Source organism: Silurus meridionalis, chromosome 12, assembly GCF_014805685.1.
Source record: "Silurus meridionalis isolate SWU-2019-XX chromosome 12, ASM1480568v1, whole genome shotgun sequence".
NCBI lineage: Eukaryota > Metazoa > Chordata > Actinopteri > Siluriformes > Siluridae > Silurus > Silurus meridionalis.
Genome location: NC_060895.1, coordinates 37,953 through 44,969, shown reverse-complemented (window position 1 = coordinate 44,969; position 7,017 = coordinate 37,953).

Sequence of the window (7,017 nt, the reverse complement as noted above, 5' to 3'; positions counted from 1 at the left end):
CGGTCGCGCGTGTTCGATCCCCGTAAGGGCCATTCTGGTTTTGATTATTCTTAATAAGATCTTTTTCTGACAGTTAATCTGTTGCTTCGTTGCGCCTCATGTGGCGCTACATTAGGGAAAAGAATTACACTTTGGATTCCAAAAGAAGCAGAACATACAATCAACACTAGCACCGAAATAACTAGTCTTCTGGACTGCACTGGAGAATGCGGGCATCGATCCCGCTACCTCTATCTGAAACAAGCGCTCTACCATTTGAGCTAATTCCTCAACACAGAGCTTCACATACAGGTCTGTGGAATTGACTGGTGTAAGACCATTGGTAGGTGATCTTTGTAGCTTCTGAAAAAATATACTACTTAAACTCATCCCTATGTGCACTGGAAAAGTAGTCTCACTCTTCAGATGCATATTTCACAAATGCTTGAGACACCTCAGTTGCTTTGTTGCGCCTAATTTGCCGCTACATTAGGGAAAAGAATCACACTTTGAATTCCAAAAGATGCAGAACTTACAATCAACACTAGCACCAAAATAGCTAGTCTTCAGGACTGCACTGGAGAATGCGGGCATGGATCTAGCTACCGCTCGCATGCTACGGGAGCGCTCTACCATTTGAGCTAATTCCAGTGCAACACAGCTGTTCACATACAGGTCTGTGGAATTGAAACACGGTGTAAGACCAGGGGTAGGTGATCTTCGTTGCTTCTGAAAAAATTATACTACTTAAACTCATCCCTAGGTGCACTACATGATGTACTGATGTAGTGCAAAAGTTTTCTAAACTTTTTTAGTATTAGTAGTATGACAAGCTGCATTTTATTGTCTTTTTGTTTCATGAAGTAAAAAAGTCAGGCTGATAAGGGAACAACGGCTTATCTAATATAAGTAATAACATGAGCTGACTTAGTTAGTGGGTGTTCCCCAATGTTAAATACAACTCTATCCAGATAAAAAAGGATAAAAATATTGTAAGCATTGTAATCAAATTGCTGTTGGATAAGTGGATTAAAATCCATGGGGACATAATAACCTTGAGCGAAATAGTAATTTTGCTTGCCACAATCTCTTCAACTAAAAAAAATAACTAGCCTTGTTGGAGTAGATAACAGCACATACTTTTTAAGGAAAGGTCAAATGTTTGAATGTCCACCATATACAAGGTGAAAATGTACAATATGCAATAGGGGTAAAAATTTACGGTTTGGGGGAAGTACAGTTAGGGGGAAGAAACACAAGACAAAATTGCTTGTTGTTTTTTAATTAAAGTAGTTTTTATTAACATTTGTGTTCATCAACATTTAAACAATATATAATAATATTTTAGAATAGGGAATAGGGGTAAGAATGTTGTGCTCGCATGTGATTAGCAGAGAGGTGGACATAGATTGAGATCACATATAAGGATGAGTTTCACTTCAGAGTGGGAAAAGTAAAACCTATTTCCAAATCCTATTACTTCACTATCTGCATGTGATGAGTACATGGGTGAAAAGGACAAATGCTGGATTCGAATGACCTGCCAACTTTGTGCACCAAACAGAAAGATTGCAAGCACCAGTTGACTCATTGGTGTATGTGCATGGGTCATGGAAAACTTTCCATAATCAAGGCTGGGAGGATAAGGTGACGGACCTAATATCTGTTGGGGTCTCCCTGCACCATGTTAAAATCATGCCTACTACATTTGTGATCTTAGTGGTGTCTTACAAATTCCCCACAGATTGTTCCGCCAGAACACAGCGCTTTAACACTGCAGCAGAACTATTTCATAGATAATTAAACCGCGAAATAAATACGTCTTCTACATTTGCGTGTTCAACATATGACCTAGACAATGGTCACCAAGGCAAGAGGCATCACGCCCTGGCTGTCAGGATGGCCGAGCGGTCTAAGGCGCGTTCAGGTCGCAGTCTCCTCTGGAGGCGTGGGTTCGAATCCCACTTCTGACAGATGTCTACCTAGTTGGTCACAATGAACTGAGCCCATGGAGGGGAGACTTGTTGAGTTGATACTGGAAAAACATGAGAGAAACTATTTAACATGCTGACTCTGTTCGAATTCTACTGTTTGCTTGGATAATGCTCAAGTCTGCTTGTTTGATATTGAAAAATTTTGCCAAAATCTCGTGGATCTAGGCTTTGGACCCGCTGATCAACATCTGCAGAATTAACGGAAGGAGATCTACTGTATTTGACCAAAATTATAAAGTGGCAGCGGTGCCAAAGAGACTGGAGCCTTAATCCAGCGCCTTAGACCCGCTACCAGTAGCGGAGATGGCCAGCTTGTGGAGGAGATGCTCGCAGCCGGCCATAACGTCAGCGGCAAGCAAACACACGCTTTACAAAAGACTTTTGCTCGAGAACAAAGTGATACAAAAACACACAACAGGCTGTGCAGAATTGGTGGTCCATTGCATTGCCCTCTGATTGTCAACAATCATCCACATATAATAACAGGATTTAGATGCAAGTTTTTTTTGCCACTGTCATTTTGCCACAGCTGCAACGATCCATCGTGAAACAGACAACCTTTGCAAAATAGACCGGAAATTCCTCTAAAGGTAACGCACACTTGCGTCTTCTGCCAATGGTAAATTTTGGTTTGTTGTCTAAGTTGGCCTCTTGAGGCCACTGAAGGCATGTACGTGGACAGCAAGAAAGACGGGGCCACAATCCTAGGGAAGCCTTTGGAGGCAAGAAGTCACAATGCTTACGCAAATCTCTCAGCTTCAGAAATTCCTCTAAACAGTCAAGTATGGCTTTACTGAGAAGCATTATATCCTAAAGCCCTGTGATAGAAATAGCAAAAGAGCCACAAGTTGTTGCAAATCGGTGACAAAGACACAACTGCAAAGCACAATGGATTAGCAGTCCATCGCCTAACCTCCGTCCGATAAAGAGAGGCACTGTACATTTGCTTTTTGTCTTAGTTGGGCTCTTGAGCCGTAAGTGGACAGTGAGAAAGAAAATCCCTAGGAAACCTTTGATGACCAAAGTCGCAATTCACACAACCTTTAATACTCCTGGCAGCCGTGGGTAAACCCAGCACCTCAGTCTACTTGGCCAAGCTACCTACCCCTTTGGCCCGTGAAAGAGCACAATGCCTACACCAGACCTATTGTCACTCCTGCTTGCTGGATCTTTGTGCCTTAGCAAGCGGATTGTAAACAGAAAAACACTTTGGAATGCCAGGCACGCGATGTTCACTTGTGTTGTCGTTTGTACAGGATCTGATTCTCGAATGGTACAAAAGTGTGCAAATGTGTGGTTAAATCTGTGTGTAAATAAAGTGCAAAAGGAAAAAAATGAAACGTCCTTTCTGTTAGTATCCTCAGATTCCTTTTTATTTCCTTTCCTACAGTGGCATGTTATCTTGATAATTCAATTAGGAGGTGGACCATTGTCTCCCAAGGTGTGAAGAGCATTATTCGCCATAAACGTGACACTTTCTCATGTACAGCCATTGTGAAAGAAAAAGTGTCACATAAAAGCAAATCAGTGTATGGCTTTACACTGTACACTGGTCTGCATAATCCAGTCCTTTAATGCTTTCTAAAAAATAAGCTTAGTATGTGTCATTTGGACCTTTTGAATATACAAAAAAAAAAATCCTACCATTTTATTTCATATTGGTCGGACAATTTTGCAGATTAAGAAAAAGCTCTACAGGAAATTGTGATCAAGGATTCCATCATGGCAATCTGAACACATAATGCCATGAAGGTATCAAATGTTTGCGTGCAATATCTTCCTATATGCACATTTTTAGCTGGCCTAAGAACACTTAGGCCAGAGTCATTTTTAATCATACATTCAATAAATGTCACAATTTTATATAAGCCACCTTTCATTGGGAATAAGTGTAAAATGTAGTGTTTAAATGTGATTAGCAGAGAGGTGAACATCGATTAAGATCACAGATAAGAACACTGCAGCGAAGTCAAGTAGATAATTAAAACGGCAACAACATACATCCATGACTTTTTGTCATTTTTTACCTACACATGGTCACCAAAACAAATGTCTAGGTTTCATTTAAAATTACTGGCTTGAACACTTGTTTTGTTATCATGATGGCTGAGCATCGTCTCTGATTGAATCCTTTACATTGTAATTCAAATTCAATTGAAACTTCATCTGATATTGACAAGAACCCCACTGGGTTTCCCAGCACCGTTTGGAAGCTAGAAGAGTAGATCCGAGCCACTCTTTGCCACAAGATGCAGTCCGTCTTGGTTAATAAGATCCTTTTCTGACAGTTAATCTGTTGTACGTTGCGCCTCATGTGGCGCTACATTAGGGAAAAGAATTACACTTTGAATTCCAAAAGAAGCAGAACATACAATCAACACTAGCACCGAAATAACTAGTCTTCTGGACTGCACTGGAGAATCGGGCATCGATCCGCTACCTCTCGCATGCTAAGCGACGCTCTACCATTTGAGCTAATTCCTCCAACAGGCGCTTCACATACAGGTCTGTGGAATTGAAACACGGTGTAAGACCAGGGTAGTGATCTTTGTAGCTTCTGAAAAATTATACTACTTAAACTCATCCCTATGTGCACTGGAAAAGTAGTCTCACTCTTCAGATGCATATTTCACAAATGACTAGATGATATCTGTGGCTTCTCTCAGTTAAAGCTACCCTGTCTCACCAATGGGGTCCATGCACTACTTCATCTTTCTAAGAGGCTTGAGTCACCAAGAATTGTTTGTGTTACTGATTGGGTAGAAGTGGTCAATTAAAGTGGATATGTTAGATTCTGCATAGTTAGGAGAGGTCTTTATGGATAATACTGAAATGTTGAGCCCCATTAAAACATATAGGAATTGCTGACCTTCGGGGCTTGCAGCCATTAATGCCTGCTAAGATCCTTGGACTAATTCCATAGAAAAGGTCTGTAATCTGCATGATGGGAGTTTGACCCATAAGAATTTCATGTGAAATGCTTTCTTCAACGCTTCCATTTGTGTCATTTCACCACAGCTACATTGTCTCCTTGGTTTAGAAGAGTGTTTTGTACTCTGCATGGTGAGTGATTTATAACTCCCATGTGTAAAAATGTGACTAGGAGACCTACTAGTTCCTGAACTGTTAATGATACTCAAACCTACAGCAATCCATCCAAGCAACACTGGCGAACCTGTCGCTTGTCGGACGAGTGCCTATGGAGGAGGCACTTGTCGTGTTGGCGGTTAGCTCAGTTGGTTAGATGTGAAATTAATAACCAAGGTCGCGGGTTGATCCCGCACGGCCATTCTGGTGATGAAAGCATAAGATCCTTTTCTGACAGTTGCTTTTGTTGTCATGTGGCGCTACATTAGGAAAAGAATTACACTTTGAATTCCAAAAGAAGCAGAACATACAATCAACACTAGCACGAAATAACTAGTCTTCAGGACTTCACTGGAGAATGGGAATCGATCCGCTACCTCTTCTATGCTAAGCGCTCTACCATTTGAGCTAATTTCCTGCAACACAGCTGTTCACATACAGGTCTGTGGAATTGAAACACGGTGTAAGACCAGGAGTAGTTGATCTTGTAGCTTCTGAAAAATTATACTACGTAAACTCATCCCTATGTGCACTGGACAAGTAGTCTCACTCTTCAGATCCATATTTCACAAATGACTAGATGATATCTGTGGCTTCTCTCAGTTTAAGCTACCCTGTCTCACCAATTGGGGTCCATGCACTACTTCATCTTTCTAAGAGGCTTGAGACACCTCAGTTGCTTGTTTCTAATTTGCCGCTACATTAGGGAAAAGAATTACACTTTGAATTCCAAAAGAAGCAGAACTTACAATCAACACTAGCACCAAAATAGCTAGTCTTCAGGACTGCACTGGAGAATGCGGCATTGATCCGCTACCTCGCATGCTGCGGCGCTACCATTTGAGCTAATTCCAGTGCAACACAGCTGTTCACATACAGGTCTGTGGAATTGAAACACGGTGTAAGACCAGGGTAGGTGATGCTTCTGAAAAATTATACTTAAACTCATCCCTAGGTGCACTACATGATGTACTGATGTGCAAAAGTTTTCTAAACTTTTTTAGTATTAGTAGTATGACAAGCTGCATTTTATTGTCTTTTTGTTTCATGAAGTAAAAGTCAGGCTGATAAGGAACAACGGCTTATCTAATATAAGTAATAACATGAGCTGACTTAGTTAGTGGGTGTTCCCCAATGTTAAATACAACTCCAGATAAAAAGGATAAAATATTGTAAGCATTGTAATCAAATTGTTGTAGGATAAGTGGATTAAAATCCATGGGGACATAATAACCTTGAGCGGAAATAGTAATTTTGCTTGCACAATCTCTTCAACTAAAAAAAATAACTAGCCTTGTTGGAGTAGATAACAGCACATACTTTTTAAGGAAAGGTCAAATGTTTGAATGTCCACCATATACAAGGTGAAAATGTACAATGCAATAGGGTAAAATTTACGGTTTGGGGAAGTACAGTTAGGGGAAGAAACACAAGACAAAATTGCTTGTTGTTTTAATTAAAGTAGTTTTTTTATTAACATTTGTGTTCATCAACATTTAAACAATATATAATAATATTTTAGAATAGGAATAGGGGTAAGAATGTTGTGCTCGCATGTGATTAGCAGAGAGGTGGACATAGATTGAGATCACATATAAGGATGAGTTTCACTTCAGAGTGGGAAAAGTAAAACCTATTTCCAAATCCTATTACTTCACTATCTGCATGTGATGAGTACATGGGTGAAAAGGACAAATGCTGGATTCGAATGACCTGCCAACTTTGTGCACCAAACAGAAAGATTGCCATTGGTTTCTTTTGATGCAGGCAAGCACCAGTTGACTCATTGGTGTATGATGTGTAACCCAGAGTCAAATAACAAATAGTAAATCAGTAAGGATACTGAATAAACAGGAAATGAGAATGTGCATGCACGTGTTTTGAAGGGTTTTACACAACATACGTTTGTTAACAACAAAAGGCATAAAAGTGCACCTACTAACAGCAGAGATTCACC